The sequence below is a fragment of the Lissotriton vulgaris genome, chromosome 12 (genome assembly GCF_964263255.1).
Source record: "Lissotriton vulgaris chromosome 12, aLisVul1.2, whole genome shotgun sequence".
In the NCBI taxonomy this organism is placed as follows: domain Eukaryota; kingdom Metazoa; phylum Chordata; class Amphibia; order Caudata; family Salamandridae; genus Lissotriton; species Lissotriton vulgaris.
In genome coordinates this window covers 479,720,889-479,746,572 of record NC_141700.1, presented here as the reverse complement: position 1 = coordinate 479,746,572, position 25,684 = coordinate 479,720,889, and positions in this window count along the sequence as shown.

Sequence of the window (25,684 nt, the reverse complement as noted above, 5' to 3'; positions counted from 1 at the left end):
TAATGAGAATGGTGGGTCTTTATCTGTGCTCACCTGAAGACATGCTGCCTGTTTTTATGAGAATGGTGGGTCTTTATCTGTGCTCACCTGAAGACATGCTGCCTGTTTTTATGAGAATGGTGGGTCTCTATCTGTGCTCAGCTAAAGACATGCTGCCTGTTTTTATGAGAATGGTGGGGCTCTATTTGTGCTCAGCTGAAGACATGCTGCCTGTTTTTCTGAGAATGGTGGGTCTCTATCTGTGCTCAGCTGAAGACATGCTGCCTGTGAGAATGGTGGAACTCTATCTGTGCTCAGTTGAAGACATGATGCCTGTGAGAATGGTGGGTCTCTATCTGTGCTCGGCTGAAGACATGCTGCCTGTTTTTCTGAGAATGTTGGGTTTCTATCTCTGCTCAGTGGCAGACATGCTGCCTGTTTTTCTGAGAATGGTGGGTCTCTGTATTCAGCTGAAGACATGCTGCCAGTTTTTATGAGAATGGTGGGACTCTATCTGTGCTCAGCTGAAGACATGCTGCCTTTTGTCTGAGAATGGTGGGTCTCTATCTGTGCTCAGTTGAAGACATGCTGCCTGTGAGAATGGTGGGTCTCTATCTGTGCTCAGCTGTAGACATTCTGCCTGTTTTTATGAGAAGGGTGGGTCTCTAGCTGTGCTCGGCTGAAGTCATGCTGCTTGTTTTTATGAGAATGGTGGGTCTCTATCTGTGCTCAGCTGAAGACATGCTGCCTGTGAGAATGGTGTGTCACAATCTTTGCTCAGCTGTGGACATGCCGCCCGTTTTTATGAGAATGGTGGGTCTCTATCTGTGCTCAGCTAAAGACATGCTGCCTGTTTTTATGAGAATATTGGGGCTCTATTTGTGCTCAGCTGAAGACAGGCTGCCTGTTTTTCTGAGAATGGTTGGTCTCTATCTGTGCTAGGCTGAAGACATGCTGCCTGTTTTTCTGAGAATGGTGGGTCTCTGTGCTCAGCTGAAGACATGCTGCCAGATTTTATGAGAATGGTGGGGCTCTATCTGTGCTCAGCTGAAGACATGCTGCCTGTTTTCTGAGAATGGTGGGTCTCTATCTGTGCTCAGCTGTAGACATGCTGCCTGTTTTTATGAGAAGGGTGGGTCTCAATCTGTGCTCAGCTGAAGACATGCTGCTTGTTTTTATGAGAATGGTGGGTCTCTATCTGTGCTCAGCTGAAGACATGCTGCCTGTGAGAATGGTGGGTCTCTATCTGTGCTCAGCTGTAGACATGCCGCCCGTTTTTATGAGAATGGTGGGTCTCTATCTGTGCTCGGCTGAAGACATGCTGCCTGTGAGAATGGTGGTCTCTATCTGTGCTCAGTTGAAGACATGCTGCCTGTAAGAATGGTGGGTCTCTATCTGTGCTCAGCTGTAGACATGTTGCTTGTTTTTTTCTGAGCATGGTGGGTCTCTATCTGTGCTCAGTTGAAGACATGCTGCCTGTTTTTATGAGAATGGGGGGTCTCTATTTGTGCTCAGTTGAAGACCTGCTGCCTGTTTTTATGAGAATGGTGGGTCTTTATCTGTGCTCACCTGAAGACATGCTGCCTGTTTTTATGAGAATGGTGGGTCTCTATCTTTGCTCAGCTAAAGACATGCTGCCTGTTTTTATGAGAATGGTGGGGCTCTATTTGTGCTCAGCTGAAGACATGCTGCCTGTTTTTCTGAGAATGGTGGGTCTCTATCTGTGCTCAGTTGAAGACATGCTGCCTGTTTTTATGAGAATGGGGGGTCTCTATTTGTGCTCAGTTGAAGACCTGCTGCCTGTTTTTATGAGAATGGTGGGTCTTTATATGTGCTCACCTGAAGACATGCTGCCTGTTTTTATGAGAATGGTGGGTCGCTATCTTTGCTCAGCTAAAGACATGCTGCCTGTTTTTATGAGAATGGTGGGGCTCTATTTGTGCTCAGCTGAAGACATGCTGCCTGTTTTTCTGAGAATGGTGGGTCTATATCTGTGCTCAGCTGAAGACATGCTGCCTGTGAGAATGGTGGAACCCTATCTGTGCTCAGTTTAAGACATGATGCCTGTGAGAATGGTGGGTCTCTATCTGTGCTCGGCTGAAGACATGCTGCCTGTTTTTCTGAGAATGGTGGGTTTCTATCTCTGCTCAGTGGCAGACATGCTGCCTGTTTTTCTGAGAATGGTGTGTCTCTGTGTTCAGCTGAAGACATGCTGCCAGTTTTTACGAGAATGGTGGGGCTCTATCTGTGCTCAGCTAAATACATGCTGCCTTTTTTCTGAGAATGGTGGGTCTCTATCTTTGCTCGGCTGAAGACATGCTGCCTGTTTTTATGAGAAGGGTGGGTCTCTATCTGTGCTCGGCTGAAGTCATCCTGCCTGTTTTCATGAGAATGGTGGGTCTCTATCTGTGCTCAGCTGAAGACATGCTGCCTGTGAGAATGGTGGGTCTCTATCTTTGCTCAGCTGTAGACATGCCGCCCGTTTTTATGAGAATGGTGGGTCTCTATCTGTGCTCGGCTGAAGACATGCTGCCTGTGAGAATGGTGGTCTCTATCTGTTTCAGTTGAAGACATGCTGCCTGTAAGAATGGTGGGCCTCTATCTGTGCTCAGCTGTAGACATGCTGCTTGTTTTATTCTGAGAATGGTGGGTCTCTATCTGTGCTCAGTGGCAGACATGCTGCCTGTTTTTCTGAGAATGGTGGGTCTCTATCTGTGCTCAGCTGAAAACATGCTGCCTGTGAGAATGGTGGGTCTCTATCTGTGCTCAGTTGAAGACATGATGCCTGTGAGAATGGTGGGTCTCTATCTGTGCTCGGCTGAAGACATGCTGCCTGTTTTTCTGAGAATGGTGGGTTTCTATCTCTGCTCAGTGGCAGACATGCTGCCTGTTTTTCTGAGAATGGTGGGTCTCTGTGCTCAGCTCAAGACATGCTGCCAGTTTTTATGAGAATGGTGGGGCTCTATCTGTGCTCAGCTGAAGACATGCTGCCTGTGAGAATGGTGGGTCTCTATCTGTGCTCAGCTGTAGACATGCTGCCTGTTTTTATGAGAAGGGTGGGTCTCTATCTGTACTCGGCTGAAGTCATGCTGCCTGTTTTCATGAGAATGGTGGGTCTCTATCTGTGCTCAGCTGAAGACATGCTGCCTGTGAGCATGGTGGGTCTCTATCTTTGCTCAGCTGTAGAAATGCCGCCCGTTTTTATGAGAATGGTGGGTCTCTATCTGTGCTCGGCTGAAGACATGCTGCCTGTGAGAATGGTGGTCTCTATCTGTTTCAGTTGAAGACATGCTGCCTGTAAGAATGGTGGGTCTCTATCTGTGCTCAGCTGTAGACATGTTGCTTGTTTTTTTCTGAGCATGGTGGGTCTCTATCTGTGCTCAGTTGAAGACATGCTGCCTGTTTTTATGAGAATGGGGGGTCTCTATTTGTGCTCAGTTGAAGACCTGCTGCCTGTTTTTATGAGAATGGTGGGTCTTTATCTGTGCTCACCTGAAGACATGCTGCCTGTTTTTATGAGAATGGTGGGTCTCTATCTTTGCTCAGCTAAAGACATGCTGCCTGTTTTTATGAGAATGGTGGGGCTCTATTTGTGCTCAGCTGAAGACATGCTGCCTGTTTTTCTGAGAATGGTGGGTCTCTATCTGTTCTCAGTTGAAGACATGCTACCTGTTTTTATGAGAATGGGGGGTCTCTATTTGTGCTCAGTTGAAGACCTGCTGCCTGTTTTTATGAGAATGGTGGGTCTTTATATGTGCTCACCTGAAGACATGCTGCCTGTTTTTATGAGAATGGTGGGTCTCTATCTTTGCTCAGCTAAAGACATGCTGCCTGTTTTTATGAGAATGGTGGGGCTCTATTTGTGCTCAGCTGAAGACATGCTGCCTGTTTTTCTGAGAATGGTGGGTCTCTATCTGTGCTCAGCTGAAGACATGCTGCCTGTGAGAATGGTGGAACCCTATTTGTGCTCAGTTTAAGACATGATGCCTGTGAGAATGGTGGGTCTCTATCTGTGCTCGGCTGAAGACATGCTGCCTGTTTTTCTGAGACTGGTGGGTTTCTATCTCTGCTCAGTGGCAGACATGCTGCCTGTTTTTCTGAGAATGGTGTGTCTCTGTGTTCAGCTGAACACATGCTGCCAGTTTTTATGAGAATGGTGGGGCTCTATCTGTGCTCAGCTAAAGACATGCTGCCTTTTTTCTGAGAATGGTGGGTCTCTATCTTTGCTCGGCTGAAGACATGCTGCCTGTTTTTATGAGAATGGTGGGTCTCTATCTGTGCTCAGCTGAAGACAAGCTGCCTGTGAGAATGGTGGGTCTCTATCTGTGCTCAGCTGTAGACATGCTGCCTGTTTTTATGAGAAGGGTGGGTCTCTATCTGTGCTCGGCTGAAGTCATGCTGCCTGTTTTCATGAGAATGGTGGGTCTCTATCTGTGCTCAGCTGAAGACATGCTGCCTGTGAGAATGGTGGGTCTCTATCTTTGCTCAGCTGTAGACATGCCGCCCGTTTTTATGAGAATGGTGGGTCTCTATCTGTGCTCGGCTGAAGACATGCTGCCTGTGAGAATGGTGGTCTCTATCTTTCAGTTGAAGACATGCTGCCTGTAAGAATGGTGGGTCTCTATCTGTGCTCAGCTGTAGACATGCTGCTTGTTTTATTCTGAGAATGGTGGGTCTCTATCTGTGCTCAGTTGAAGACATGCTGCCTGTTTTTTCTGAGAATGGTGTAAATGTAAATGTAAATGTGTAGGCATTTATATAGCGCACTACTTACCCGTGGGGTCCCAAGGCGCTTCGACCGCTGCGAAACCCTTTCTGGCTTCCCTGAGAGATGGTCCCTTAATGGGTATCTCCAGGGTGAGACCAGGCATCCCCGGCGGTCTGGTGGGGCCGTTAGTGAAGATGAGGCAAGCTAATGCCCAGAGTTGCCGAGTGTGATCGCTGATCAGAGTGGGCACCGAGGCGAGAGAATTATCGAGTCCGCTGACCCTGGTCCAGAAACCTGCCGTGCCGGGAATCGAACCCTGGTCCTGGGCCGTCCTCTGCTCTCGGGTCTGCCGCCTCTAACCAGTGAGCCACACTACTTCACTACCTGTGAGCCACACTACTTCACTGGGTCTCTATCTGTGCTCAGTGGCAGACATGCTGCCTGTTTTTCTGAGAATGGTGGGTCTCTATCTGTGCTCAGCTGAAAACATGCTGTCTGTGAGAATGGTGGGTCTCTATCTGTGCTCAGCTGAAGACATGCTGCCAGTTTTTATGAGAATGGTGGGGCTCTCTCTGTGCTCAGCTGAAGACATGCTGCCTGTTTTCTGAGAAGGGTGGGTCTCTATCTGTGCTCAGCTGAAGACATGCTGCCTGTTTTTATGAGAATGGTGGGTCTCTATCTGTGCTCAGCTGAAGACATGCTGCCTGTGAGAATGGTAGGTCTCTATTTGTGCTCAGCTGTAGACATGCTGCCTGTTTTTATGAGAAGGGTGGGTCTCTATCTGTGCTCGGCTGAAGACATGCTGCCTGTTTTTATAAGCATGGTGGGTCTCTATCTGTGCTCAGCTGAAGACAAGCTGCCTGTGAGAATGGTGGTCTCTATCTGTGCTCTGTTGAAGACATGCTGCCTGTAGGATTGATGGGTCTCTATCTTTGCTCAGCTGTAGACATGCTCTCTGTTTTTCTGAGAATGGTGGGTCTGTATCTGTGCTCAGCTGAAGACATGCTGCCTGTGAGAATGGTGGAAATCTATCTGTGTTCAGTTGAAGACATGTTGCCTGTGAGAATGGTGGGTCTTTATCTGTGCTCAGCTGAAGACATGCTGCCTGTTTTTCTGAGAATGGTGGGTCTCTATCTGTGCTGAGCTGTAGACATGCTGCCTGTTTTTCTGAGAATGGTGGGTCTCTATCTTTGCTCAGTTGTAGACATGCTGCCTGTTTTTCTGAGAATGGTGGGTCACTATCTGTGCTCAGCTGAAGACATGCGCCTGTGAGAATGGTGGGTCTCTATCTATGCTCAGCTGTAGACATGCTGCCTGTTTTTCTGAGAACGGTGGGTCTCTATCTGTCCTCAGTTGAAGACATGCTGCCTGTTTTTATGAGAATGGTGGGTCTCTATCTGTGCTCAGCTGAAGACATGATGCCTGTTTTTATGAGTATGGGGGTCTCTATTTGTGCTCAGTTGAAGACATGCTGCCTGTTTTAATGAGAATGGTGGGTCTTTATCTGTGCTCACCTGAAGACATGCTGCCTGTTTTTATGAGAATGGTGGGTCTTTATCTGTGCTCACCTGAAGACATGCTGCCTGTTTTTATGAGAATGGTGGGTCTCTATCTGTGCTCAGCTAAAGACATGCTGCCTGTTTTTATGAGAATGGTGGGGCTCTATTTGTGCTCAGCTGAAGACATGCTGCCTGTTTTTCTGAGAATGGTGGGTCTCTATCTGTGCTCAGCTGAAGACATGCTGCCTGTGAGAATGGTGGAACTCTATCTGTGCTCAGTTGAAGACATGATGCCTGTGAGAATGGTGGGTCTCTGTCTGTGCTCGGCTGAAGACATGCTGCCTGTTTTTCTGAGAATGGTGGGCTTCTATCTCTGCTCAGTGGCAGACATGCTGCCTGTTTTTCTGAGAATGGTGGGTCTCTGTGCTCAGCTGAAGACATGCTGCCAGTTTTTATGAGAATGGTGGGGCTCTATCTGTGCTCAGCTGAAGACATGCTGCCTGTTTTCTGAGAATGGTGGGTCTCTATCTGTGCTCAGCTGAAGACATGCTGCCTGTGAGAATGGTGGCTCTGTATCTGTGCTCAGCTGTAGACATGCTGCTTGTTTTTATGAGAATGGTGGGTCTCTATCTGTGCTCAGCTGAAGACATGCTGCTTGTTTTTATGAGAATGGTGGGTCTCTATCTGTGCTCAGCTGAAGACATGCTGCCTGTGAGAATGGTGGGTCTCTATCTGTGCTCAGCTGTAGACATGCCACCCGTTTTTATGAGAATGGTGGGTCTCTATCTGTGCTCAGCTGAAGACATGCTGCCTGTGAGAATGGTGGTCTCTATCTGTGCTCAGTTGAAGACATGCTGCCTGTAAGAATGGTGGGTCTCTATCTGTGCTTAGCTGTAGACATGCTGCTTTTTTTCTGAGAATGGTGGGTCTCTATCTGTGCTCAGTTGAAGACATGCTGCCTGTTTTTATGAGAATGGGTGGTCTCTATTTGTGCTCAGTTGAAGACCTGCTGCCGGTTTTTATGAGAATGGTGGGTCTTTATCTGTGCTCACCTGAAGACATGCTGCCTGTTTTTATGAGAATGGTGGGTCTCTATCTTTGCTCAGCTAAAGACATGCTGCCTGTTTTTATGAGAATGGTGGGGCTCTATTTGTGCTCAGCTGAAGACATGCTGCCTGTTTTTCTGAGAATGGTGGGTCTCTATCTGTGCTCAGCTTAAGACATGCTGCCTGTGAGAATGGTGGAGCTCTATCTGTGCTCAGTTTAGGACATGATGCCTCTGAGAATGGTGGGTCTCTATCTGTGCTCGGCTGAAGACATGCTGCCTGTTTTTCTGAGAATGTTGGGTTTCTATCTCTGCTCAGTGGCAGACATGCTGCCTGTTTTTCTGAGAATGGTGGGTCTCTGTATTCAGCTGAAGACATGCTGCCAGTTTTTATGAGAATGGTGGGACTCTATCTGTGCTCAGCTGAAGACATGCTGCCTTTTGTCTGAGAATGGTGGGTCTCTATCTGTGCTCAGTTGAAGACATCCTGCCTGTGAGAATGGTGGGTCTCTATCTGTGCTCAGCTGTAGACATTCTGCCTGTTTTTATGAGAAGGGTGGGTCTCTAGCTGTGCTCGGCTGAAGTCATGCTGCTTGTTTTTATGAGAATGGTGGGTCTCTATCTGTGCTCAGCTGAAGACATGCTGCCTGTGAGAATGGTGTGTCACAATCTTTGCTCAGCTGTGGACATGCCGCCCGTTTTTATGAGAATGGTGGGTCTCTATCTGTGCTCAGCTAAAGACATGCTGCCTGTTCTTATGAGAATATTGGGGCTCTATTTGTGCTCAGCTGAAGACATGCTGCCTGTTTTTCTGAGAATGGTTGGTCTCTATCTGTGCTCAGCTGAAGACATTCTGCCTGTGAGAATGGTGGAACTCTATCTGTGCTCAGTTGAAGACATGATGCCTGTGAGAATGGTGGGTCTCTATCTGTGCTCGGCTGAAGATATGCTGCCTGTTTTTCTGAGAATGGTGGGTCTCTGTGCTCAGCTGAAGACATGCTGCCAGATTTTATGAGAATGGTGGGGCTCTATCTGTGCTCAGCTGAAGACATGCTGCCTGTTTTCTGAGAATGGTGGGTCTCTATCTGTGCTAAGCTGTAGACATGCTGCCTGTTTTTATGAGAAGGGTGGGTCTCTATCTGTGCTCAGCTGAAGACATGCTGCTTGTTTTTATGAGAATGGTGGGTCTCTATCTGTGCTCAGCTGAAGACATGCTGCCTGTGAGAATGGCGGGTCTCTATCTGTGCTCAGCTGTAGACATGCCGCCCGTTTTTATGAGAATGGTGGGTCTCTATCTGTGCTCGGCTGAAGACATGCTGCCTGTGAGAATGGTGGTCTCTATCTGTGCTCAGTTGAAGACATGCTGCCTGTAAGAATGGTGGGTCTCTATCTGTGCTCAGCTGTAGACATGTTGCTTGTTTTTTTCTGAGCATGGTGGGTCTCTATCTGTGCTCAGTTGAAGACATGCTGCCTGTTTTTATGAGAATGGGGGGTCTCTATTTGTGCTCAGTTGAAGACCTGCTGCCTGTTTTTATGAGAATGGTGGGTCTTTATGTGCTCACCTGAAGACATGCTGCCTGTTTTTATGAGAATGGTGGGTCTCTATCTTTGCTCAGCTAAAGACATGCTGCCTGTTTTTATGAGAATGGTGGGGCTCTATTTGTGCTCAGCTGAAGACATGCTGCCTGTTTTTCTGAGAATGGTGGGTCCCTATCTGTGCTCAGTTGAAGACATGCTGCCTGTTTTTATGAGAATGGGGGGTCTCTATTTGTGCTCAGTTGAAGACCTGCTGCCTGTTTTTGTGAGAATGGTGGGTCTTTATATGTGCTCACCTGAAGACATGCTGCCTGTTTTTATGAGAATGGTGGGTCGCTATCTTTGCTCAGCTAAAGACATGCTGCCTGTTTTTATGAGAATGGTGGGGCTCTATTTGTGCTCAGCTGAAGACATGCTGCCTGTTTTTCTGAGAATGGTGGGTCTATATATGTGCTCAGCTGAATACATGCTGCCTGTGAGAATGGTGGAACCCTATCTGTGTTCAGTTTAAGACATGCTGCCTGTGAGAATGGTAGGTCTCTATTTGTGCTCAGCTGTAGACATGCTGCCTGTTTTTATGAGAAGGGTGGGTCTCTATCTGTGCTCGGCTGAAGACATGCTGCCTGTTTTTATGAGCATGGTGGGTCTCTATCTGTGCTCAGCTGAAGACAAGCTGCCTGTGAGAATGGTGGTCTCTATCTGTGCTCTGTTGAAGACATGCTGCCTGTAGGATTGATGGGTCTCTATCTTTGCTCAGCTGTAGACATGCTGCCTGTTTTTCTGAGAATGGTGGGTCTGTATCTGTGCTCAGCTGAAGACATGCTGCCTGTGAGAATGGTGGAAATCTATCTGTGTTCAGTTGAAGACATGTTGCCTGTGAGAATGGTGGGTCTTTTTTCTGTGCTCAGCTGAAGACATGCTGCCTGTTTTTCTGAGAATGGTGGGTCTCTATCTGTGCTGAGCTGTAGACATGCTGCCTGTTTTTCTAAGAATGGTGGGTCTCTATCTGTGCTCAGTTGTAGACATGCTGCCTGTTTTTCTGAGAATGGTGGGTCACTATCTGTGCTCAGCTGAAGACATGCGCCTGTGAGAATGGTGGGTCTCTATCTATGCTCAGCTGTAGACATGCTGCCTGTTTTTCTGAGAACGGTGGGTCTCTATCTGTCCTCAGTTGAAGACATGCTGCCTGTTTTTATGAGAATGGTGGGTCTCTATCTGTGCTCAGCTTAAGACATGATGCCTGTTTTTATGAGTATGGGGGTCTCTATTTGTGCTCAGTTGAAGACATGCTGCCTGTTTTAATGAGAATGGTGGGTCTTTATCTGTGCTCACCTGAATACATGCTGCCTGTTTTTATGAGAATGGTGGGTCTTTATCTGTGCTCACCTGAAGACATGCTGCCTGTTTTTATGAGAATGGTGGGTCTCTATCTGTGCTCAGCTAACGACATGCTGCCTGTTTTTATGAGAATGGTGGGGCTCTATTTGTGCTCAGCTGAAGACATGCTGCCTGTTTTTCTGAGAATGGTGGGTCTCTATCTGTGCTCAGCTGAAGACATGCTGCCTGTGAGAATGGTGGAACTCTATCTGTGCTCAGTTGAAGACATGATGCCTGTGAGAATGGTGGGTCTCTGTCTGTGCTCGGCTGAAGACATGCTGCCTGTTTTTCTGAGAATGGTGGGCTTCTATCTCTGCTCAGTGGCAGACATGCTGCCTGTTTTTCTGAGAATGGTGGGTCTCTGTGCTCAGCTGAAGACATGCTGCCAGTTTTTATGAGAATGGTGGGGCTCTATCTGTGCTCAGCTGAAGACATGCTGCCTGTTTTCTGAGAATGGTGGGTCTCTATCTGTGCTCAGCTGAAGACATGCTGCCTGTGAGAATGGTGGGTCTCTATCTGTGCTCAGCTGTAGACATGCTGCTTTTTTTCTGAGAATGGTGGGTCTCTATCTGTGCTCAGTTGAAGACATGCTGCCTGTTTTTATGAGAATGGGTGGTCTCTATTTGTGCTCAGTTGAAGACCTGCTGCCGGTTTTTATGAGAATGATGGGTCTTTATCTGTGCTCACCTGAAGACATGCTGCCTGTTTTTATGAGAATGGTGGGTCTCTATCTTTGCTCAGCTAAAGACATGCTGCCTGTTTTTATGAGAATGGTGGGGCTCTATTTGTGCTCAGCTGAAGACATGCTGCCTGTTTTTCTGAGAATGGTGGGTCTCTATCTGTGCTCAGCTTAAGACATGCTGCCTGTGAGAATGGTGGAGCTCTAACTGTGCTCAGTTTAGGACATGATGCCTCTGAGAATGGTGGGTCTCTATCTGTGCTCGGCTGAAGACATGCTGCCTGTTTTTCTGAGAATGTTGGGTTTCTATCTCTGCTCAGTGGCAGACATGCTGCCTGTTTTTCTGAGAATGGTGGGTCTCTGTATTCAGCTGAAGACATGCTGCCAGTTTTTATGAGAATGGTGGGACTCTATCTGTGCTCAGCTGAAGACATGCTGCCTTTTGTCTGAGAATGGTGGGTCTCTATCTGTGCTCAGTTGAAGACATGCTGCCTGTGAGAATGGTGGGTATCTATCTGTGCTCAGCTGTAGACATTCTGCCTGTTTTTATGAGAAGGGTGGGTCTCTAGCTGTGCTCGGCTGAAGTCATGCTGCTTGTTTTTATGAGAATGGTGGGTCTCTATCTGTGCTCAGCTGAAGACATGCTGCCTGTGAGAATGGTGTGTCACAATCTTTGCTCAGCTGTGGACATGCCGCCCGTTTTTATGAGAATGGTGGGTCTCTATCTGTGCTCAGCTAAAGACATGCTGCCTGTTTTTATGAGAATATTGGGGCTCTATTTGTGCTCAGCTGAAGACATGCTGCCTGTTTTTATGAGAATGGTTGGTCTCTATCTGTGCTCAGCTGAAGACATTCTGCCTGTGAGAATGGTGGAACTCTATCTGTGCTCAGTTGAAGACATGATGCCTGTGAGAATGGTGGGTCTCTATCTGTGCTCGGCTGAAGACATGCTGCCTGTTTTTCTGAGAATGGTGGGTCTCTGTGCTCAGCTGAAGACATGCTGCCAGATTTTATGAGAATGGTGGGGCTCTATCTGTGCTCAGCTGAAGACATGCTGCCTGTTTTCTGAGAATGGTGGGTCTCTATCTGTGCTCAGCTGTAGACATGCTGCCTGTTTTTATGAGAAGTGTGGGTCTCTATCTGTGCTCAGCTGAAGACATGCTGCTTGTTTTTATGAGAATGGTGGGTCTCTATCTGTGCTCAGCTGAAGACATGCTGCCTGTGAGAATGGTGGGTCTCTATCTGTGCTCAGCTGTAGACATGCCGCCCGTTTTTATGAGAATGGTGGGTCTCTATCTGTGCTCGGCTGAAGACATGCTGCCTGTGAGAATGGTGGTCTCTATCTGTGCTCAGTTGAAGACATGCTGCCTGTAAGAATGGTGGGTCTCTATCTGTGCTGAGCTGTAGACATGTTGCTTGTTTTTTTCTGAGCATGGTGGGTCTCTATCTGTGCTCAGTTGAAGACATGCTGCCTGTTTTTATGAGAATGGGGGGTCTCTATTTGTGCTCAGTTGAAGACCTGCTGCCTGTTTTTATGAGAATGGTGGGTCTTTATCTGTGCTCACCTGAAGACATGCTGCCTGTTTTTATGAGAATGGTGGGTCTCTATCTTTGCTCAGCTAAAGACATGCTGCCTGTTTTTATGAGAATGGTGGGGCTCTATTTGTGCTCAGCTGAAGACATGCTGCCTGTTTTTCTGAGAATGGTGGGTCTCTATCTGTGCTCAGCTGAAGACATGCTGCCTGTGAGAATGGTGGAACTCTATCTGTGCTCAGTTGAAGACATGATGCCTGTGAGAATGGTGGGTCTCTGTCTGTGCTCGGCTGAAGACATGCTGCCTGTTTTTCTGAGAATGGTGGGCTTCTATCTCTGCTCAGTGGCAGACATGCTGCCTGTTTTTCTGAGAATGGTGGGTCTCTGTGCTCAGCTGAAGACATGCTGCCAGTTTTTATGAGAATGGTGGGGCTCTATCTGTGCTCAGCTGAAGACATGCTGCCTGTTTTCTGAGAATGGTGGGTCTCTATCTGTGCTCAGCTGAAGACATGCTGCCTGTTTTCTGAGAATGGTGGGTCTCTATCTGTGCTCAGCTGAAGACATGCTGCCTGTTTTTATGAGAATGGGGGGTCTCTATTTGTGCTCAGTTGAAGACCTGCTGCCTGTTTTTGTGAGAATGGTGGGTCTTTATATGTGCTCACCTGAAGACATGCTGCCTGTTTTTATGAGAATGGTGGGTCGCTATCTTTGCTCAGCTAAAGACATGCTGCCTGTTTTTATGAGAATGGTGGGGCTCTATTTGTGCTCAGCTGAAGACATGCTGCCTGTTTTTCTGAGAATGGTGGGTCTATATCTGTGCTCAGCTGAAGACATGCTGCCTGTGAGAATGGTGGAACCCTATCTGTGCTCAGTTTAAGACATGCTGCCTGTGAGAATGGTAGGTCGCTATTTGTGCTCAGCTGTAGACATGCTGCCTGTTTTTATGAGAAGGGTGGGTCTCTATCTGTGCTCGGCTGAAGACATGCTGCCTGTTTTTATGAGCATGGTGGGTCTCTTTCTGTGCTCAGCTGAAGACAAGCTGCCTGTGAGAATGGTGGTCTCTATCTGTGCTCTGTTGAAGACATGCTGCCTGTAGGATTGATGGGTCTCTATCTTTGCTCAGCTGTAGACATGCTGCCTGTTTTTCTGAGAATGGTGGGTCTGTATCTGTGCTCAGCTGAAGACATGCTGCCTGTGAGAATGGTGGAAATCTATCTGTGTTCAGTTGAAGACATGTTGCCTGTGAGAATGGTGGGTCTTTTTTCTGTGCTCAGCTGAAGACATGCTGCCTGTTTTTCTGAGAATGGTGGGTCTCTATCTGTGCTGAGCTGTAGACATGCTGCCTGTTTTTCTGAGAATGGTGGGTCTCTATCTGTGCTCAGTTGTAGACATGCTGCCTGTTTTTCTGAGAATGGTGGGTCACTATCTGTGCTCAGCTGAAGACATGCGCCTGTGAGAATGGTGGGTCTCTATCTATGCTCAGCTGTAGACATGCTGCCTGTTTTTCTGAGAACGGTGGGTCTCTATCTGTCCTCAGTTGAAGACATGCTGCCTGTTTTTATGAGAATGGTGGGTCTCTATCTGTGCTCAGCTGAAGACATGATGCCTGTTTTTATGAGTATGGGGGTCTCTATTTGTGCTCAGTTGAAGACATGCTGCCTGTTTTAATGAGAATGGTGGGTCTTTATCTGTGCTCACCTGAAGACATGCTGCCTGTTTTTATGAGAATGGTGGGTCTTTATCTGTGCTATCCTGAAGACATGCTGCCTGTTTTTATGAGAATGGTGGGTCTCTATCTGTGCTCAGCTAAAGACATGCTGCCTGTTTTTATGAGAATGGTGGGGCTCTATTTGTGCTCAGCTGAAGACATGCTGCCTGTTTTTCTGAGAATGGTGGGTCTCTATCTGTGCTCAGCTGAAGACATGCTGCCTGTGAGAATGGTGGAACTCTATCTGTGCTCAGTTGAAGACATGATGCCTGTGAGAATGGTGGGTCTCTGTCTGTGCTCGGCTGAAGACATGCTGCCTGTTTTTCTGAGAATGGTGGGCTTCTATCTCTGCTCAGTGGCAGACATGCTGCCTGTTTTTCTGAGAATGGTGGGTCTCTGTGCTCAGCTGAAGACATGCTGCCAGTTTTTATGAGAATGGTGGGGCTCTATCTGTGCTCAGCTGAAGACATGCTGCCTGTTTTCTGAGAATGGTGGGTCTCTATCTGTGCTCAGCTGAAGACATGCTGCCTGTGAGAATGGTGGGTCTCTATCTGTGCTCAGCTGTAGACATGCTGTTTTTTTCTGAGAATGGTGGGTCTCTATCTGTGCTCAGTTGAAGACATGCTGCCTGTTTTTATGAGAATGGGTGGTCTCTATTTGTGCTGAGTTGAAGACCTGCTGCCGGTTTTTATGAGAATGATGGGTCTTTATCTGTGCTCACCTGAAGACATGCTGCCTGTTTTTATGAGAATGGTGGGTCTCTATCTTTGCTCAGCTAAAGACATGCTGCCTGTTTTTATGAGAATGGTGGGGCTCTATTTGTGCTCAGCTGAAGACATGCTGCCTGTTTTTCTGAGAATGGTGGGTCTCTATCTGTGCTCAGCTTAAGACATGCTGCCTGTGAGAATGGTGGAGCTCTATCTGTGCTCAGTTTAGGACATGATGCCTCTGAGAATGGTGGGTCTCTATCTGTGCTCGGCTGAAGACATGCTGCCTGTTTTTCTGAGAATGTTGGGTTTCTATCTCTGCTCAGTGGCAGACATGCTGCCTGTTTTTCTGAGAATGGTGGGTCTCTGTATTCAGCTGAAGACATGCTGCCAGTTTTTATGAGAATGGTGGGACTCTATCTGTGCTCAGCTGAAGACATGCTGCCTTTTGTCTGAGAATGGTGGGTCTCTATCTGTGCTCAGTTGAAGACATGCTGCCTGTGAGAATGGTGGGTATCTATCTGTGCTCAGCTGTAGACATTCTGCCTGTTTTTATGAGAAGGGTGGGTCTCTAGCTGTGCTCGGCTGAAGTCATGCTGCTTGTTTTTATGAGAATGGTGGGTCTCTATCTGTGCTCGGCTGAAGACATGCTGCCTGTGAGAATGGTGGTCTCTATCTGTGCTCAGTTGAAGACATGCTGCCTGTAAGAATGGTGGGTCTCTATCTGTGCTCAGCTGTAGACATGTTGCTTGTTTTTTTCTGAGCATGGTGGGTCTCTATCTGTGCTCAGTTGAAGACATGCTGCCTGTTTTTATGAGAATGGGGGGTCTCTATTTGTGCTCAGTTGAAGACCTGCTGCCTGTTTTTATGAGAATGGTGGGTCTTTATCTGTGCTCACCTGAAGACATGCTGCCTGTTTTTATGAGAATGGTGGGGCTCTATTTGTGCTCAGCTGAAGACATGCTGCCTGTTTTTCTGAGAATGGTGGGTCTCTATCTGTGCTCAGTTGAAGACATGCTGCCTGTTTTTATGAGAATGGGGGGTCTCTATTTGTGCTCAGTTGAAGACCTGCTGCCTGTTTTTATGAGAATGGTGGGTCGCTATCTTTGCTCAGCTAAAGACATGCTGCCTGTTTTTATGAGAATGGTGGGGCTCTATTTGTGCTCAGCTGAAGACATGCTGCCAGTTTTTATGAGAATGGTGGGGCTCTATTTGTGCTCAGCTGAAGACATGCTGCCAGTTTTTATGAGAATGGTGGGGCTCTATCTGTGCTCAGCTAAAGACATGCTGCCTTTTTTCTGAGAATGGTGGGTCTCTATCTTTGCTCGGCTGAAGACATGCTGCCTGTTTTCATGAGAATGGTGGGTCTCTATCTATGCTCAGCTGAAGACAAGCTGCCTGTTTTTATGAGAATGGTGGGGCTCTATTTGTGCTCAGCTGAAGACATGCTGCCAGTTTTTATGAGAATGGTGGGGCTCTATCTGTGCTCAGCTAAAGACATGCTGCCTTTTTTCTGAGAATGGTGGGTCTCTATCTTTGCTCGGCTAAAGACATGCTGCCTGTTTTTATGAGAATGGTGGGGCTCTATTTGTGCTCAGCTGAAGACATGCTGCCAGTTTTTATGAGAATGGTGGGGCTCTATCTGTGCTCAGCTAAAGACATGCTGCCTTTTTTCTGAGAATGGTGGGTCTCTATCTTTGCTCGGCTGAAGACATGCTGCCTGTTTTCATGAGAATGGTGGGTCTCTATCTATGCTCAGCTGAAGACAAGCTGCCTGTGAGAATGGTGGGTCTCTATCTGTGCTCAGCTGTAGACATGCTGCCTGTTTTTCTGAGAATGGTGGGTTTCTATCTCTGCTCAGTGGCAGACATGCTGCCTGTTTTTCTGAGAATGGTGTGTCTCTGTGTTCAGCTGAAGACATGCTGCCAGTTTTTACGAGAATGGTGGGGCTCTATCTGTGCTCAGCTAAATACATGCTGCCTTTTTTCTGAGAATGGTGGGTCTCTATCTTTGCTCGGCTGAAGACATGCTGCCTGTTTTTATGAGAATGGTGGGTCTCTATCTGTGCTCAGCTGAAGACAAGCTGCCTGTGAGAATGGTGGGTCTCTATCTGTGCTCAGCTGTAGACATGCTGCCTGTTTTTATGAGAAGGGTGGGTCTCTATCTGTGCTCGGCTGAAGTCATCCTGCCTGTTTTCATGAGAATGGTGGGTCTCTATCTGTGCTCAGCTGAAGACATGCTGCCTGTGAGAATGGTGGGTCTCTATCTTTGCTCAGCTGTAGACATGCCTCCCGTTTTTATGAGAATGGTGGGTCTCTATCTGTGCTCGGCTGAAGACATGCTGCCTGTGAGAATGGTGGTCTCTATCTGTTTCAGTTGAAGACATGCTGCCTGTAAGAATGGTGGGCCTCTATCTGTGCTCAGCTGTAGACATGCTGCTTGTTTTATTCTGAGAATGGTGGGTCTCTATCTGTGCTCAGTTGAAGACATGCTGCCTGTTTTTTCTGAGATTGGTGGGTCTCTATCTGTGCTCAGTGGCAGACATGCTGCCTGTTTTTCTGAGAATGGTGGGTCTCTATCTGTGCTCAGCTGAAAACATGCTGCCTGTGAGAATGGTTGGTCTCTATCTGTGCTCAGTTGAAGACATGATGCCAGTGAGAATGGTGGGTCTCTATCTGTGCTCGGCTGAAGACATGCTGCCTGTTTTTCTGAGAATGGTGGGTTTCTATCTCTGCTCAGAGGCAGACATGCTGCCTGTTTTTCTGAGAATGGTGGGTCTCTGTGCTCAGCTCAAGACATGCTGCCAGTTTTTATGAGAATGGTGGGGCTCTATCTGTGCTCAGCTGAAGACATGCTGCCTGTTTTTATGAGAATGGTGGGGCTCTATCTGTGCTCAGCTGAAGACATGCTGCCTGTGAGAATGGTGGGTCTCTATCTGTGCTCAGCTGTAGACATGCTGCCTGTTTTTATGAGAAGGGTGGGTCTCTATCTGTACTCGGCTGAAGTCATGCTGCCTGTTTTTCTGAGAATGGTGGGTCTATATCTGTGCTCAGCTGAAGACATGCTGCCTGTGAGAATGGTGGAACCCTATCTGTGCTCAGTTTAAGACATGATGCCTGTGAGAATGGTGGGTCTCTATCTGTGCTCGGCTGAAGACATGCTGCCTGTTTTTCTGAGAATGGTGGGTTTCTATCTCTGCTCAGTGGCAGACATGCTGCCTGTTTTTCTGAGAATGGTGTGTCTCTGTGTTCAGCTGAAGACATGCTGCCAGTTTTTACGAGAATGGTGGGGCTCTATCTGCGCTCAGCTAAATACATGCTGCCTTTTTTCTGAGAATGGTGGGTCTCTATCTTTGCTCGGCTGAAGACATGCTGCCTGTTTTTATGAGAATGGTGGGTCTCTATCTGTGCTCAGATGAAGACAAGCTGCCTGTGAGAATGGTGGGTCTCTATCTGTGCTCAGCTGTAGACATGCTGCCTGTTTTTATGAGAAGGGTGGGTCTCTATCTGTGCTCGGCTGAAGTCATCCTGCCTGTTTTCATGAGAATGGTGGGTCTCTATCTGTGCTCAGCTGAAGACATGCTGCCTGTGAGAATGGTGGGTCTCTATCTTTGCTCAGCTGTAGACATGCTTCCCGTTTTTATGAGAATGGTGGGTCTCTATCTGTGCTCGGCTGAAGACATGCTGCCTGTGAGAATGGTGGTCTCTATCTGTTTCAGTTGAAGACATGCTGCCTGTAAGAATGGTGGGCCTCTATCTGTGCTCAGCTGTAGACATGCTGCTTGTTTTATTCTGAGAATGGTGGGTCTCTATCTGTGCTCAGTTGAAGACATGCTGCCTGTTTTTTCTGAGATTGGTGGGTCTCTATCTGTGCTCAGTGGCAGACATGCTGCCTGTTTTTCTGAGAATGGTGGGTCTCTATCTGTGCTCAGCTGAAAACATGCTGCCTGTGAGAATGGTGGGTCTCTATCTGTGCTCAGTTGAAGACATGATGCCTGTGAGAATGGTGGGTCTCTATCTGTGCTCGGCTGAAGACATGCTGCCTGTTTTTCTGAGAATGGTGGGTTTCTATCTCTGCTCAGTGGCAGACATGCTGCCTGTTTTTCTGAGAATGGTGGGTCTCTGTGCTCAGCTCAAGACATGCTGCCAGTTTTTATGAGAATGGTGGGGCTCTATCTGTGCTCAGCTGAAGACATGCTGCCTGTGAGAATGGTGGGTCTCTATCTGTGCTCAGCTGTAGACATGCTGCCTGTTTTTATGAGAAGGGTGGGTCTCTATCTGTACTCGGCTGAAGTCATGCTGCCTGTTTTCATGAGAATGGTGGGTCTCTATCTGTGCTCAGCTGAAGACATGCTGCCTGTGAGCATGGTGGGTCTCTATCTTTGCTCAGCTGTAGAAATGCCGCCCGTTTTTATGAGAATGGTGGGTCTCTATCTGTGCTCGGCTGAAGACATGCTGCCTGTGAGAATGGTGGTCTCTATCTGTTTCAGTTGAAGACATACTGCCTGTAAGATTGGTGGGTCTCTATCTGTGCTCAGCTGTAGACATGTTGCTTGTTTTTTTCTGAGCATGGTGGGTCTCTATCTGTGCTCAGTTGAAGACATGCTGCCTGTTTTTATGAGAATGGGGGGTCTCTATTTGTGCTCAGTTGAAGACCTGCTGCCTGTTTTTATGAGAATGGTGGGTCTTTATCTGTGCTCACCTGAAGACATGCTGCCTGTTTTTATGAGAATGGTGGGTCTCTGTCTTTGCTCAGCTAAAGACATGCCGCCTGTTTTTATGAGAATGGTGGGGCTCTATTTGTGCTCAGCTGAAGACATGCTGCCTGTTTTTCTGAGAATGGTGGGTCTCTATCTGTGCTCAGTTGAAGACATGCTGCCTGTTTTTATGAGAATGGGGGGTCTCTATTTGTGCTCAGTTGAAGACCTGCTGCCTGTTTTTATGAGAATGGTGGGTCTTTATATGTGCTCACCTGAAGACATGCTGCCTGTTTTTATGAGAATGGTGGGTCTCTATCTTTGCTCAGCTAAAGACATGCTGCCTGTTTTTCTGAGAATGGTGGGTCTCTATCTGTGCTCAGCTGAAGACATGCTGCCTGTGAGAATGGTGGAACCCTATTTGCGCTCAGTTTAAGACATGATGCCTGTGAGAATGGTGGGTCTCTATCTGTGCTCGGCTGAAGACATGCTGCCTGTTTTTCTGAGAATGGTGGGTTTCTATCTCTGCTCAGTGGCAGACATGCTGCCTGTTTTTCTGAGAATGGTGTGTCTCTGTGTTCAGCTGAAGACATGCTGCCAGTTTTTATGAGAATGGTGGGGCTCTATCTGTGCTCAGCTAAAGACATGCTGCCTTTTTTCTGAGAATGGTGGGTCTCTATCTTTGCTCGGCTGAAGACATGCTGCCTGTTTTTATGAGAATGGTGGGTCTCTATCTATGCTCAGCTGTAGACATGCTGCCTGTTTTTATGAGAAGGGTGGGTCTCTATCTGTGCTCGGCTGAAGTCATGCTGCCTGTGAGAATGGTGGTCTCTATCTGTGCTCAGTTGAAGACATGCTACCTGTAAGAATGGTGGGTCTCTATCTGTGCTCAGCTGTAGACATGTTGCTTGTTTTTTTCTGAGCATGGTGGGTCTCTATCTGTGCTCAGTTGAAGACATGCTGCCTGTTTTTATGAGAATGGGGGGTCTCTATTTGTGCTCAGTTGAAGACCTGCTGCCTGTTTTTATGAGAATGGTGGGTCTTTATCTGTGCTCACCTGAAGACATGCTGCCTGTTTTTATGAGAATGGTGGGTCTCTATCTTTGCTCAGCTAAAGACATGCTGCCTGTTTTTATGAGAATGGTGGGGCTCTATGTGTGCTCAGCTGAAGACATGCTGCCTGTTTTTCTGAGAATGGTGGGTCTCCATCTGTGCTCAGTTGAAGACATGCTGCCTGTTTTTATGAGAATGGGGGGTCTCTATTTGTGCTAAGCATGAGCGAATTTTGCGGATCTCGCGTTCGCGAATTTTGCGGATTTGCGGATTCGCAATCCGCAAAATCCGCGAATTCCCGCGAATTTGCGGATTTTTTTTTTTTTTGTGTTCGCCCGTGTTTCTGCCAGTTCGCGAGGGTTTTGTACACTTTCGCAAATTGCGAACTTACCTGTCGGGTCGCAAGTTTCGCGAACTTGTTGTTTCTACGTGTCCAGCCTGTTTGGGACACTCTTCTTCATCACTGCCACTCTCTGTCACCACTGCCACTCTCTGACTACTCATGCCACCCTCTGGCCCACCCATGCCACCCTCTGTTTCATCACCACACCCTCTGGTTGTCCAGTGTACATTATTTTCGGCAAAGCAAAGCACACCTTCACTGCCTCAAGTGACCTGAATTAATTTGGGGCTGATTCATGTGTCACAGAATATTTTTTTAGCTGGCACCTGCTTCCTTAGTGCGCCCTGATTAGTGATCTTTTGCACTTGCTAAGTGCTTTCATTGTTGCAAAATTAGTTACAACACCTGCCCTGCCCCAACTGACAATAATGAATTAGGGGCTGATTAATGGATTTTAACTTCCAGCCTGGCTCCTGCTTGTCTCCCTTAGCTGTAATTCAGGACCTTTGTGGCATATGTGTAACTATTCTGAGGTTCAGAGCAGGGTCACATAATAGTTTCAACTGGCAACTGAACTCTGGAGGGGCCCCTCAGGAAGCACTCCAGGAAATGGCTACTAATGATGAGCCTGAACTTTTGAACCTGGTAAGTAGTTACTTTCAGTTTTGCTAAGATCGTATTTCTGCAATTTTGCACTTATTCGCGGGGCGCGAACTCACGCGAACAGTGCGAGCAGTGCGAGCAAAATCCGCTGCTCGCGGATTTGCGGATTTTGCGGGAAATTCGCAAATCTCGCGGATTGCGGATTTCCCGAAAATCCGCAAAATCCGCGAGCGGAACGGATTTTCCGCCCACGCCTAATTTGTGCTCAGTTGAAGACCTGCTGCCTGTTTTTATGAGAATGGTGGGTCTTTATATGTGCTCACCTGAAGACATGCTGCCTGTTTTTATGAGAATGGTGGGTCGCTATCTTTGCTCAGCTAAAGACATGCTGCCTGTTTTTATGAGAATGGTGGGGCTCTATTTGTGCTCAGCTGAAGACATGCTGCCTGTTTTTCTGAGAAGGGTGGGTCTATATCTGTGCTCAGCTGAAGACATGCTGCCTGTGAGAATGGTGGAACCCTATCTGTGCTCAGTTTAAGACATGATGCCTGTGAGAATGGTGGGTCCCTATCTGTGCTCGGCTGAAGACATGCTGCCTGTTTTTCTGAGAATGGTGGGTCTCTATCTGTGCTCAGCTGTAGACATGCTGCCTGTTTTTATGAGAAGGGTGGGTCTCTATCTGTACTCGGCTGAAGTCATGCTGCCTGTTTTCATGAGAATGGTGGGTCTCTATCTGTGCTCAGCTGAAGACATGCTGCCTGTGAGCATGGTGGGTCTCTATCTTTGCTCAGCTGTAGAATGCCGCCCGTTTTTATGAGAATGGTGGGTCTCTATCTGTGCTCGGCTGAAGACATGCTGCCTGTGAGAATGGTGGTCTCTATCTGTTTCAGTTGAAGACATACTGCCTGTAAGAATGGTGGGTCTCTATCTGTGCTCAGCTGTAGACATGTTGCTTGTTTTTTTCTGAGCATGGTGGGTCTCTATCTGTGCTCAGTTGAAGACATGCTGCCTGTTTTTATGAGAATGGGGGGTCTCTATTTGTGCTCAGTTGAAGACCTGCTGCCTGTTTTTATGAGAATGGTGGGTCTTTATCTGTGCTCACCTGAAGACATGCTGCCTGTTTTTATGAGAATGGTGGGTCTCTATCTTTGCTCAGCTAAAGACATGCCGCCTGTTTTTATGAGAATGGTGGGGCTCTATTTGTGCTCAGCTGAAGACATGCTGCCTGTTTTTCTGAGAATGGTGGGTCTCTATCTGTGCTCAGTTGAAGACATGCTGCCTGTTTTTATGAGAATGGGGGGTCTCTATTTGTGCTCAGTTGAAGACCTGCTGCCTGTTTTTATGAGAATGGTGGGTCTTTATATGTGCTCACCTGAAGACATGCTGCCTGTTTTTATGAGAATGGTGGGTCTCTATCTTTGCTCAGCTAAAGACATGCTGCCTGTTTTTATGAGAATGGTGGGGCTCTATTTGTGCTCAGCTGAAGACATGCTGCCTGTTTTTCTGAGAATGGTGGGTCTCTATCTGTGCTCAGCTGAAGACATGCTGCCTGTGAGAATGGTGGAACCCTATTTGCGCTCAGTTTAAGACATGATGCCTGTGAGAATGGTGGGTCTCTATCTGTGCTCGGCTGAAGACATGCTGCCTGTTTTTCTGAGAATGGTGGGTTTCTATCTCTGCTCAGTGGCAGACATGCTGCCTGTTTTTCTGAGAATGGTGTGTCTCTGTGTTCAGCTGAAGACATGCTGCCAGTTTTTATGAGAATGGTGGGGCTCTATCTGTGCTCAGCTAAAGACATGCTGCCTTTTTTCTGAGAATGGTGGGTCTCTATCTTTGCTCGGCTGAAGACATGCTGCCTGTTTTTATGAGAATGGTGGGTCTCTATCTATGCTCAGCTGAAGACAAGCTGCCTGTGAGAATGGTGGGTCTCTATCTGTGCTCAGCTGTAGACATGCTGCCTGTTTTTATGAGAAGGGTGGGTCTCTATCTGTGCTCGGCTGAAGTCATGCCGCCCGTTTTTATGAGAATGGTGGGTCTCTATCTGTGCTCGGCTGAAGACATGCTGCCTGTGAGAATGGTGGTCTCTATCTGTGCTCAGTTGAAGACATGCTACCTGTAAGAATGGTGGGTCTCTATCTGTGCTCAGCTGTAGACATGTTGCTTGTTTTTTTCTGAGCATGGTGGGTCTCTATCTGTGCTCAGTTGAAGACATGCTGCCTGTTTTTATGAGAATGGGGGGTCTCTATTTGTGCTCAGTTGAAGACCTGCTGCCTGTTTTTATGAGAATGGTGGGTCTTTATCTGTGCTCACCTGAAGACATGCTGCCTGTTTTTATGAGAATGGTGGGTCTCTGTCTTTGCTCAGCTAAAGACATGCCGCCTGTTTTTATGAGAATGGTGGGGCTCTATTTGTGCTCAGCTGAAGACATGCTGCCTGTTTTTCTGAGAATGGTGGGTCTCTATCTGTGCTCAGTTGAAGACATGCTGCCTGTTTTTATGAGAATGGGGGGTCTCTATTTGTGCTCAGTTGAAGACCTGCTGCCTGTTTTTATGAGAATGGTGGGTCTTTATATGTGCTCACCTGAAGACATGCTGCCTGTTTTTATGAGAATGGTGGGTCTCTATCTTTGCTCAGCTAAAGACATGCTGCCTGTTTTTCTGAGAATGGTGGGTCTCTATCTGTGCTCAGCTGAAGACATGCTGCCTGTGAGAATGGTGGAACCCTATTTGCGCTCAGTTTAAGACATGATGCCTGTGAGAATGGTGGGTCTCTATCTGTGCTCGGCTGAAGACATGCTGCCTGTTTTTCTGAGAATGGTGGGTTTCTATCTCTGCTCAGTGGCAGACATGCTGCCTGTTTTTCTGAGAATGGTGTGTCTCTGTGTTCAGCTGAAGACATGCTGCCAGTTTTTATGAGAATGGTGGGGCTCTATCTGTGCTCAGCTAAAGACATGCTGCCTTTTTTCTGAGAATGGTGGGTCTCTATCTTTGCTCGGCTGAAGACATGCTGCCTGTTTTTATGAGAATGGTGGGTCTCTATCTATGCTCAGCTGTAGACATGCTGCCTGTTTTTATGAGAAGGGTGGGTCTCTATCTGTGCTCGGCTGAAGTCATGCTGCCTGTGAGAATGGTGGTCTCTATCTGTGCTCAGTTGAAGACATGCTACCTGTAAGAATGGTGGGTCTCTATCTGTGCTCAGCTGTAGACATGTTGCTTGTTTTTTTCTGAGCATGGTGGGTCTCTATCTGTGCTCAGTTGAAGACATGCTGCCTGTTTTTATGAGAATGGGGGGTCTCTATTTGTGCTCAGTTGAAGACCTGCTGCCTGTTTTTATGAGAATGGTGGGTCTTTATCTGTGCTCACCTGAAGACATGCTGCCTGTTTTTATGAGAATGGTGGGTCTCTATCTTTGCTCAGCTAAAGACATGCTGCCTGTTTTTATGAGAATGGTGGGGCTCTATGTGTGCTCAGCTGAAGACATGCTGCCTGTTTTTCTGAGAATGGTGGGTCTCCATCTGTGCTCAGTTGAAGACATGCTGCCTGTTTTTATGAGAATGGGGGGTCTCTATTTGTGCTAAGCATGAGCGAATTTTGCGGATCTCGCGTTCGCGAATTTTGCGGATTTGCGGATTCGCAATCCGCAAAATCCGCGAATTCCCGCGAATTTGCGGATTTTTTTTTTTTGTGTTCGCCCGTGTTTCTGCCAGTTCGCAAGGGTTTTGTACACTTTCGCAAATTGCGAACTTACCTGTCGGGTCGCAAGTTTCGCGAACTTGTTGTTTCTACGTGTCCAGCCTGTTTGGGACACTCTTCTTCATCACTGCCACTCTCTGTCACCACTGCCACTCTCTGACTACTCATGCCACCCTCTGGCCCACCCATGCCACCCTCTGTTTCATCACCACACCCTCTGGTTGTCCAGTGTACATTATTTTCGGCAAAGCAAAGCACACCTTCACTGCCTCAAGTGACCTGAATTAATTTGGGGCTGATTCATGTGTCACAGAATATTTTTTTAGCTGGCACCTGCTTCCTTAGTGCGCCCTGATTAGTGATCTTTTGCACTTGCTAAGTGCTTTCATTGTTGCAAAATTAGTTACAACACCTGCCCTGCCCCAACTGACAATAATGAATTAGGGGCTGATTAATGGATTTTAACTTCCAGCCTGGCTCCTGCTTGTCTCCCTTAGCTGTAATTCAGGACCTTTGTGGCATATGT